At 43.0% G+C, this 11,761-nt stretch overlaps 2 non-coding genes across 2 annotated transcripts; both read left to right on the forward strand.

Annotated features, from left to right (window-relative positions):
* Positions 1-5,488: 5,488 nt before the first annotated feature.
* On the forward strand, positions 5,489-5,563 carry Trnat-ugu. Its single transcript has one exon. It is a non-coding gene; the product is annotated as a tRNA-Thr (tRNA).
* Positions 5,564-6,938: 1,375 nt separating this feature from the next.
* Trnat-ugu lies at positions 6,939-7,013 on the forward strand. The gene has a single exon. It is a non-coding gene; the product is annotated as a tRNA-Thr (tRNA).
* The last annotated feature ends 4,748 nt before the right edge of the window (positions 7,014-11,761 follow it).

Consider the following 11,761-nt stretch of genomic DNA (forward strand, 5'->3'; position numbering starts at 1 on the left):
TAATCACAGGACTTTCTGTTACCTGTTTAAATGATCTGTCAAAACATATACTGTATTGCAAATGTGTGTATCTTTCTCACTCATGCATGTGACATATTTCTTATTATTTAGTCAGATCTCTTTCTTTTCATGAAACAAAACATTTCTTGTTAGAGTTTCTGATTAATTTCACACTCTCAAATTCATCTAAATCTCAAAATTTGTGAACACCACTGCATCTATTGCTGTTACATTTAGTTCTTGTAGTTTATGATTGACATGGTGTAATGGTTGGTACGGCCTCCAATACCCTCAACAGTTGCAAATATTAAAACTTGTGTGACCACCTTCAGTGTGTGTCACTATACAGCTACATCCACATACATACTCTGCAAGCCACCATATGGTGTGTGCCAGGGGTACCCTGTGCCACAACTAATCATTTCCTTTCCTACTCTACTTGCAGATACAGCAAGTGAAAAATGACTGTCTATATGGCTACAGATTCCCACTTGGGCTCCCGAAGTATATCTGTAACACGTGCTTGCTGATTGAACCTACTGGTGACAAATCTAGCAGGTCACCTATGAATTTCTTCAATGTCTTCTTACAATCTGACCTGGTGTGGATCCCAAGGACTTAAGCAGGAGTCAAGGATAGGTCAGACTAGTGTCCTAAATGCAGTCTACTTTACAGATTAACTACACTTTTCTAAACCTTTCCTAAACTTCTCCCAATAAACTGAAGTCAAGTAGACCATTCACCTTCCCCACCACAATCCTCACATGCTCATTCCATTTCATATCACTTCGCAATGTTACGCCCAGATATTTAAATGATGTGACTGTGTCAAGCAGGACACTACTCATGTTCTGTCTGAACATTGTAGGTTTTTTATCCTACTCATGCACATTAACTTACATTTTTCTACATTAAAAGCCAGCTGCCATTCATCAGAGCTGTTACAAATATTGAATGCTTTTCGAAAATCTAGAAACATGGAATCTGCTTGTTGTTCTTCATACATATGAGGGTAATCCCAAAAGTAAGATCTCCTATTTTTTTTAATAAGTGCAGAACTCTGTTTGTGTGGCAGTTGTTTCACACTGTTATGAAGAGTACTTCACATGCTGTGTATAAACATGTGCACACCACACTGAGGCAGTCAGTCTTCGCTTGGCAGCCATTGAGAATGGAGCGCCCATTGGATGTTACCGCCAAGTGTGAATTACACGCAGTTATTCAGTTTTTGAATGCAAAGGGCACTGTGCAGATTGAAATCCATCACAAGTTGATGGAAGTGTATGGTGAGTCGTGCATAGATGTCAAAAACGTTCATAAGTGGTGTAGGGAGTTTGCAGTTGGTCAGACCAAAATTCATGACGAAAAAAGGAGTGGGAGACCATCAATTTCTGAGGAGACAGTGTTGAAGGTTGAGCAAAGGATGCATGAAGATTGGTGGATCACCCTGGATGATGTTTACACGTTGGTTCCTGAGGTTTCCTGAAGCACCGCTCACAGAATTTTAATAAAAACATTGAGCTACCGGAAGGTGTGTGCAAGATGGGTGCCATGCATGCTGACTGAGGACCACATGCAGCAATGAGTTGATGCTTCCCACGCATTTCTTCACTACATTGCAGCCAAACTGGACAATTCCTGGACTCTATTGTCACAGGTGATGAAACCTGGACATACCCCTTTGGCTGGAAAGCGATTCAGCTCCGACAACGAGGTGAAAGAAGAGGTTCATGATTTTCTGAACAGCATGGTGGCAAGCTAGTATGACTTGGGCATACAAAAGAATCTACAGAAATGCATTGACAGGAATGGTAATTATGTCGAAAAATAGCTAAATGTTCAAGCTGTAAACTGATGTAAACTATTGTAGAAATAAACAGGTCTATGTACTTATAATAAATAGGAGACCTTACTTTTGGGGTTGCCCTCGTAGTTTGCAGTATATCTTGTGAGAAGGGAGCGAGCTGCATTTCACATGAGCAATGCTTTCAAAAGCTATGTTGATTTGCTGACATGAGCTTTTCAGTCTCTACAAAATTTATTATATTCTCACAGAAAACCCCTAAAAACCAATACAATTGAATGTCAAATGTGCACATGCCTTGTGGAATATTACTGTAGAAACTTGTAAATGTTTCATCCAGATAATGTGGGTGGCCTGATTGCCAGAGCTGTGGTGTGAAGCCATTACACCTTCTTAATTGATGAAAATGTTTCTGACTGTTGTACCTTGCTATCAATATGCAGTTCATGTCAAACTAGCAGCCTGTTGAGTGGGCACACAATCGTGTACCAGCTGCAAGAATGGAGCCGGCTGCTAATTTCCTAATGAAGAAATCTCTGATTTCCAAAGTTGGCAATTTTGTACCTACCTGCATACATCTATTTCTGTCCTGTTACAGGCTTACCCTACCCCACCCAATGTTGGGCCACCTGTGAAAGCAGCCAAGTCATATACCATCTCTGCCACAGTTACTGCATGGCTTCCCATATTGGTATGACTACCACCCAGCTATCCACCAGGATGAATGACCGAATGGCCAGTGCCAACCTATAGCCAAGAGCAAAATGGACCACAATGTGGCACAACATGCAGCTGAACATAACATGTTTGATTTCAATGGCTACTTAACAGCCCAGGCTGTCCCAATCCACCCCTCCACCATCAACTTTTCTGAACTGCACAAATATGGATTATCCTTATACCTCATTCTCCACTCCTAAAATTACCCCATTCTTAATCAACAGTAACCTACTGCCCTCACACGCTGCTTTCATTCATTGTGAAAGTTGCATTCCAGACCAAGCCACATTTGCATGCGTGCGCACGCGCGCACGCGCGCGCGCGTGTGTGTGTGTGTGTGTGTGTGTGTGTGTGTGTGTGTGTGTGTGTGTGTGTGTGTGTGTGTGTGTGTGTGTGCGTGTGTGTATGTATGTGTGTGTGTGTCTATTGCTGACAAAAGCTTAATGGCCAAAAGCTATGAGTATGTGAATCTTTTTATTGTGCCTATTGCGACTCAGCATATCCGCTATATGGTGAGTGGCAACTTTCATTCTCTGGTATTGAAACAGAATAACAACTTAGTTGTACATCACAGAAGACAATTTCCTTGTTCGCCCTGTTAAACTGAGTTGTAGTAATGCAAATATGTTGGACTTCAATGTGACAGACTTCAATGGTAAATTCAGTTTTATTTTCATCTATTGTTGAATGCAATGATTTCCTCATAAAACCTTATTTATGATTTTTTGTTAATGTAACAATCTCTGTCTAACATAGCAGAGGAATAGTTTCCTTTGCGAACACTCTGAATATCATCATTTGTGTATCATTAGTATCCAGTAGTCTCTGTATAAACAGCAAAACAAATGGTTGTGGTTGCAACATTCAGTTATCATCTGATGATGGTCTAATGAGCTGAGAGCATTTGTGTTCAAATAAATATTGTTTTGCAGGACATTTGGATTTTTTCACATTTAATATAATTTAATCAGAGTTACATTTATATTTTGTGACTTTTAGCTTTTGAAGAGAATGTAGAACTGCATACACAGTCACACATGTTGCCACTCAGACACCCAAACACACATTCTTGTGGACATTAATGAATGCAGTTGTCAGAATTGATGGAGGTTGGGAAGGGGTTTTGGGAAAGAGATAGTCTTTGGAAAGATGACTGCACAGCCACACAACAAGACAAAAAGAGTGCAGAGGATAGAGGAAAGAGAGATGCTGGAATACAGAGGGGGCAGGGACTGAGGGGAAGGGGAAAGGACAGAAATGTGAAGATATAGAGCGATAATGGGGAGAGGGAGAAAAGAGGGAGAATTGAAAAGGGGGATATGCCAAGGGACAGAGGGGAGGAGGACAGGGAGAATACCCACATGAGTGGCAGGTGGAGGGAGAACAGTGGTGGGATAAGGCAGTACAGGATCTGGACCAAGAAAGAGTGGCAAAGACAGAAGGGAAAAGGGAAGGTGAGGCAGTGGGAGCTGGTTAGCAGAGGTTTAGACCAGGGAATTGTGAGAGCACAGGACATGTTGGAGAGAATTCCCATCTGAGCAGTTCAGAGAAACTTGTGCTGCAAGGGAATATCCAAATGGTCCACATAGTGAAGCAGTTGTTGAAGTCATTTGTGTCATGGTTTATATAAAGTTCACCAACTGGACAGTTGAGTTTATGGTTTGCCAGTTTGGCAGTGGCAATTCGTGCAAGTAGACAGTAGGATACATCTTGTGCACACATGTATATGAGCAATGTTGCAATTACTGTACAGCATTGTAACATGGCTGCTTTGTCACATATCCTTGCCTTTTATTTGGTAGTAAATGCCTTTGTTCTTTGGATATGGTAGCCTCCATGTCTATTCTTTCTTTTAAGACTCTCTTATATAATCATACTGTTTGTAGCATCACACTTACACCCCAGTAATTTGCCTATTACCCTTCTTACAGACTGAAGTAATAATTGACTTTTTCCATTCCTTGGGTACCTGGTCCCTTTCCAAACCCTTATCGTACAACTGGGCCAAGATATCATTCACAGCCAGGGGAGTTGCCTTTATTATTTTTAGACTAGGGAACTTGCATATTGAAGGAATATCCACATTATGGAGTCTAAAAAACTGAAGAGAATTTGCAGAGGGCTAGAGACCCATTTAGCCTTAGTCAGTCTGCAGAAATCATATGGTACTGCACTGCAAAACAAGAATACTGGCCCGCATCTCGTGGTCGTGCGGTAGCGTTCTCGCTTCCCACGCCCGGGTTCCCGGGTTCGATTCCCGGCGGGGTCAGGGATTTTCTCTGCCTCGTGATGGCTGGGTGTTGTGTGCTGTCCTTAGGTTAGTTAGGTTTAAGTAGTTCTAAGTTCTAGGGGACTGATGACCATAGCTGTTAAGTCCCATAGTGCTCAGAGCCATTTGAACCATTTGAACCAAGAATAGTGGCATATAACTATTTACATCAAAGCAACCTCAAAGTAGGATAGAGGAAAGAGAGATGCTGGAATACAGAGGGGGCAGGGACTGAGGGGAAGGGGAAAGGACAGAAATGTGAAGATATAGAGGGATAATGGGGAGAGGGAGAGAAGAGGGAGAATTGAAAAGGGGGATATGCCAAGGGACAGAGGGGAGGAGGACAGGGAGAATACCCACATGAGTGGCAGGTGTATATGAGCAATGTTGCAATTACTGTACAGCGTTGTAACATGGCTGCTTTCTCACATATCCTTGCCCTTTATTTGGTAGTAAATGCCTTTGTTCTTTGGATATGGTAGGCTCCATGTCTATTCTTTCTTTTAAGACTCTCTGCACACGCTATATGCCCGAACTCGTACGGGACTTGGTAGATTAATCTGCCACGCATAACGAGTATGATGGGCAAACATCTATTAGGCGCATTACAAATGTAGTGATGTTGACATGTTGGGAATGTGGATCTCACGGGGAGCGTGCAAGGGATAAGTCCCTGCAGACACACTATCCTCTGTGCCCGCGGTGGCTCAGATGGATAGAGCGTCTGCCATGTAAGCAGGAGGTCCCGGGTTCGAGTCCCGGTCTGGGCACACAGATCTCCCTACTGGTAATCCCATTGTGGCTGGATACAATGCTCCCACAAAATGAACCTCTCCTGCCTTCAGTGACCAACACCTCCAAACTATAGTCTATAACCTCCCATCCTACATTCAAGACATAGCTCATTTTCTTCACCACATCTCCTCTCCTATTACACCAGACACCTTGCTGATTACTGTGGATGCACAGCTATGTCACTTTCGAAGTCCAAATTGACAAAACATTATGTGGTATTGCCACATGTACTCACGTAGCACCATCTTATGCCAGCTTATTTCTGGATCATCTGGAGAAATCATTCCTTTCCAATCAACACCTAACACCCTTTGTATGGTTCAGATTCATTGGTGACATTTTTAGGCACTGGACTCCAGGAAAACTTTTGCTCTTTCCTCCATAACACATATTCCAAAATCCACTCACACAGTCCTTCTCAAGTCAATGAACACTCATCCTAGATGTCAATCGACACACCTCAAATGACTCCATAAATAACTATATATGACGGTAGTATCTGTTCCCGAAAGAACAGTTACCGTGGATGACCATGCAGCTTTGCTAGAAATGAAATGATAATTAAATGAACACCCTAGCTGCAAACAGGCGTTGATGTACTTCATTGAGGACATGTTGAAAATGTGTGCCCCGATCGGGACTCGAACCCGGGACCTCCTGCTTACATGGCAGATGCTCTATCCATCTGAGCCACCGCGAGCACAGAGGATAATGCGTATGCAGGGACTTATCCCTTGCACGCTCCCCGTGAGACCCACATTCCCAACATGTCCACATCACTACTTTCGTAATGCGCCTAATAGATGTTTGCCCATCATACTCATTACTCGTGGCAGATTAATCTACCAAGTCCCGTACAAGTTGGGGCGTAGCGTGTGCGTTCGCACAAGAAGGTCAATGGCCGGAAAGCCATATTTTTTAACTATATATGGAGGTAGTATCTGTTCCCGAAAGAACAGTTACCGTGGATGACCATGCAGCTTTGCTAGAAATGAAATGACAATTAAATGGACACCCTAGCTGCAAACAGGCGTTGATGTCCATTTAATTATCATTTCATTTCTAGCAAAGCTGCATGGTCATCCACGGTAACTGTTCTTTCGGGAACAGATACTACCGTCATATATAGTTAAAAAATATGGCTTCCCGGCCATTGACCTTCTTGTGCAAACGCACACGCTATGCCTGAACTTGTACGGGACTTGGTAGATTAATCTGCCACGAGTAATGAGTATGATGGGCAAACATCTATTAGGCGCATTACAAATGTAATGATGTGGACATGTTGGGAATGTGGATCTCACGGGGAGCGTGCAAGGGATAAGTCCCTGCAGACGCACTATCGTCTGTGCCCGCGGTGGCTCAGATGGATAGAGCGTCTGCCATGTAAGCAGGAGGTCCCGGGTTCGAGTCCTGGTCGGGGCACACATTTTCAACATGTCCCCAATGAAGTACATCAACGCCTGTTTGCAGCTAGGGTGTCCATTTAATTATCACTCCATAAATACATCTGTACATACCAACAACCAACAGTACCTCCATTTCGATAGTTGTCACCCATTTCCTGTCAAAAAATCTCTTCCCTAGAACCTAGCCACCTGCATACGTTACAAGTGCAGTTGGAAGCAGAAATTGAAAGAATGTATTGATAATCTTACCACGGCCTTCACTGATGGTCAATATCCTATCCAACTCACCCATTAATAGATCTACCATTCCATATGCTCCTCTCACACCAGCAAACATTTAACCAGCCAATGACCAGTACTCTCCCAATCACAGATACAATCCAGAGCTTGATAAGCTCAACCCCATCTCCCACCAGGGCTTTGGCTGCCTCTCATCGTGCTCTGTGATGAGGGATACATTACCAAAAATCCTACCTTCATCCCCCAGACTTGCGTTCTGCCACCCACCTGACATACTGAACATGCTTGTCCATCCCTTTTCCAATCCTATCCTCAATTCTGCACCCCACAGTTTATTCCTTTCTTGTTATTCCAGGTGCAAGACGTGTCCCGTACACACACCAATCACCCTTCTACCTCAGCACAATCACAGGCATTTCATCATCACATTGTATGTAATCCACAGCTGGCACTACTTCTTGCTTCCCATTTCCCATTTCTTCCAATCCCTCCAGTCCAGTCTCCTCTTTGTAGTCCTCTGGCATCCACCATGTCCTGAACCTCTCAATTTCAGGTGCTTAGGTTGTCCACACTTTCATCTTTCCACAGAGGTCCATTACCACATTTTCTTTGGCCTTCAGCTATCATCCTTTCTTTCCAGATGCCCATGCCATTATAGGTGTTCCTTACCTGTGGTGTCTGTTATTGATTTATTGACATCTGTGGCCTCTCCTACGTTGGCATTTGGTACACAGTCCCGCCTGGAGGTGATGAAACTTCATGTCTGAAAGTCTGTCTCTAGTGCAAGCAACTTGCTTCTCTGACATTTATTACCCAAGTTTCTGCTCCATATGTACTTATGTTTTCTACAATTGAAAGATATATCACTTGTTAGATTATTTTTGTTATTTTGTTTTCCCAACGGACTGAGTTCAGTTGTCTTATGGCCCTCCTACCATGCACTGTTTTGATATTTGTGTCACCCTTACTTTTCCCGTTTGACGACATCTTAACCACTAGGACTTAAAAAAGACTTACATTACATGATGTTACTGGCTCCAACCTCCAGATCCTCTCTGGTATTGTTGCCAACCTTCAGATATACGGTTTCTGTCATGCTTATTGTAAGGCTTCATTTTTCATACTACTCTTTTAATTTCTGAAACATGTACTCAGCATCATGCTGGTCTCCTCCTGTGGCAACATGGTCACTAACAAAGTGAAGTGTGTAGAAGGTTCCATCATCCACAGAGACTCCCATGCCTCCATATTTGTTCCTCCAGGCCTCAAGTACTTCCTCCACACAGATTTTAAATAGCTATGGCACTGTGCACATCATTGGTATAGCTGTTTTGTAACAGGAAACTCCGTTTTCCCAACTTCCGTTCATCACTCAAAAATCTGGGGACAAATTTTGCACTCACTAGTCTCATTTGCACAGTATCAGTTAAAATACTTTGCATGGATCCGTACAAGATGCTAAGTTCTTTGGTATGCTCCAGAATAGTTATGAGCCTGTTTGAACGAATAATTTTTGCCACTTTCTGCAAGTTTTCTTCTGTTTTTGACGTTAATGGACGTCCCGATCATGGCTCATTATCTACACCTCCATTCCGCTGTTAAACCACTCATATCTCTTGTAGACAGTCTTCTGAGTTACAGCATTACCACCATACATAAATTTCAACATTTTATGAGCTTTTTTGGCACTTTTTTGCAACTTGAAACAGACCTTAATGTTCACACGTTGTTCGAAATCCAAGATGCGAGACAGACATGGTAAACACATCCCCACTCTATCATCTCTCGACGCTGACTGACAATTTAGAACGTGTTTCAAAGTGACTCTGCCTGTCTCCACAGATCAGGCCATCGGAAAAATTACATCAAATGGTTGTAACATTAGTAGCTGCTTCTAAAAAATTTCATTCCCCGTATTTTTTGATCACGTCTAATATCATCAGGAGATGACTGGCGGCAGAGGAGGAGGATCGTAGATGGCTGGAGGATGGAACTGCTGTAAACAAGGTTCTGTATGGGTTTTTGGTTAACTGTTGTCAGTGGGGATGTGTAGCAAAGAAATGTTTCCACGGCAAACAATGAGTGAAGGAAACAAGGTTCTTTAGAAGTCCAGCATGGCTGAAGTTAGTTTTGGGGCTAGGTGAGACCTTTAGGAAGTACTGAGACTTATACAGGGGTCAGAATTGCAGCAGAAAGACTGATAACAGTGTTACAGGGTGGGTGTTCAGGAGTATGTTTTACAGAGGGTGGAGGGCAGTTTTGGGGATATGGAAGGTAGAATAGGACAGCAGGGCATCGTTGAGAAGCTACAAGAGGTTCACATGAGAGTGGTAAGCTTTTTCTTGGCTACAGGAAGTCCCACTGAGAGTGATTGGAAAAGGTAAAGATTCTCATGGTAAGACAGGTGACAATTTGAGATGCCAGTTTTAATGGTAAGCCCATTAGGAGGGATAAATGGGCCTGACACGATTTTAGAAAGCGGATATGTGACCGGAGTCATGCAAAGGCAAAGGTGAGATTTCGGAATTGGTGAAGGTACGACAAGGAGGAATTCACGGTTGTACGGTTGGGGGACAAAATGAATAACTGATAATTGTTTTTAAAAAAGGTGGAAAAAAAGAAAGTGAAAATTTGACAGCTTGGAGAGCTATGTAAGAAGCTCAGAAAACGTTTTAAAGAAGGAGGAAATAGTGGGCACGCTCGCAAATAAATAACTTTGCTCACAAATTGATGCGTATGACAGTAAGAAACATGAGCAACAAAGATCATAAACGAAGATGAGCGATCGTGTAATGAGATTGTAAATAAAGTTGCGCAATCTGCTAACGGTCATGTTGAGTAGCATGAGTCTTTAGAGGAGAAAATGTCAAAAACAGCATTGGAATTAAATGTTAAAACGGGAGTGACGTTTTTAGAGCAATGAATTGAAGCACAACATTGTTTATTGTGGTGGGCCGTTACAACAGCAGGTGTCCATACTGTGCAACAGAAGGGAGGGGGGGCGGCGGTGTGTGTTTTCAACAATAGACAACCAAAATACCACACAGAACCTCGTTTACAACAGTTCCAATCTCTATCCAACTGTGATCCTCCCCCACTTCCACCCACGCATCACCTGGTAATTTTCAGGAATTGCTTACTTCCAACTTGGTCATCCCTGCTTTCCTAAATCACTCCCCCTGAGTCCAACATCAGTCCCATGCAACACACAGTTGTCGATAACCTGAAAACCAATCCAGATCTCATCATCCTTCCCACAGACAAAGGCTCCACCCCAACGATTAGGAATCTTAGTGACAGTGGTTGAGGGTTTCTGCCAACTTTTTGAAACCTCTGTATACAAACCTTACAATCGTGATCCCATTCTAGAAGTCCAGCAGACCTCCAGCAGCTCCTTGAGGCCTTAGCTTCATCCCAAAACCTAACTTATGAACCCACCTCTCTCCTCACATCAGCAATCCCCCACACTCGTACCTTTTACCTACTCCCCAAACTCCACAAATCCAAACCTAACCCTTCTTCTTAGTGGTCGCCCATTATGGCTGTGTACAATGCTCCCACAGAATGAATCTCTTGCTCTGTTGACCCACACCTCCAAATTATTGTCTGTGACCTCCCATCCTACATTAAAGACACTGTTCACATACTTCACTGCCTATCCACAAATGTATGTTTACAACCAGACACTATGTCAGTTACTGAGAATGCAACATTCTTTTACACCAACATCCCAATGTCTGTGGCCTTGCAGCAATGGAATGTCTTTCCCAATGTCTTCCTGATACAGAACCAACCCCCTCTTTCCTATTCCTCATATCCAACCACATCCTGACCCACAATTATTTCACTTTCAAAGGCCAAATCAACAAACAAATCTGTGTCAGCAAAACATCATGGGGAATTGTGTGCCATAATTCTAGTAACCACGCGTGTTTACGTAAGAAAGCAGAAGTCAGACACAAAAGCAACTATTCAGCACACTGACCCTACAAAGTACACCAGCCAGAGCTCCTGAAATGTGAAATTGGGACATAACGGAGAGGTCACCATCCTATGCCACCATCCTATGCCACCTAATTTCTGGCCCTTCTGGTGGAGTCTTTCTTATCCAATCAACACTTAAAACCTCTTGTCTGGTTCAGATACAGTGATGGCATTCTCAGAATCAGGATTCACAGCAAGGACAATTTTTTGTCTTTCCTCCATAACTTCAACACCTGTTCCAGAACCAAAATAAAGTATAAAATCAAAAACAACTTCAGCCATCTATATTTCAACTTTTATTTTACTTATATGACCAGTTTTGGCATTTCACTACACCATCTTCAGCCCCCTAGCGTATCCACTCGGTACACACTGAAAAGGTGAGGCTCATGGTGCAGTGTCAGCATAAGACCCAGTGACATTACAAGGCCGTCAGCCTGTTCAGCCAACTCACGGTTTCATTCACACTGTTTAGGCACCTAGCGGCTGCAGAAGAGGGTGAACAGGATGCACATGGTCACCTTGTAAATGGCAGACAGG

The sequence above is a fragment of the Schistocerca piceifrons genome, chromosome X (genome assembly GCF_021461385.2).
Source record: "Schistocerca piceifrons isolate TAMUIC-IGC-003096 chromosome X, iqSchPice1.1, whole genome shotgun sequence".
Classification (NCBI taxonomy): domain Eukaryota; kingdom Metazoa; phylum Arthropoda; class Insecta; order Orthoptera; family Acrididae; genus Schistocerca; species Schistocerca piceifrons.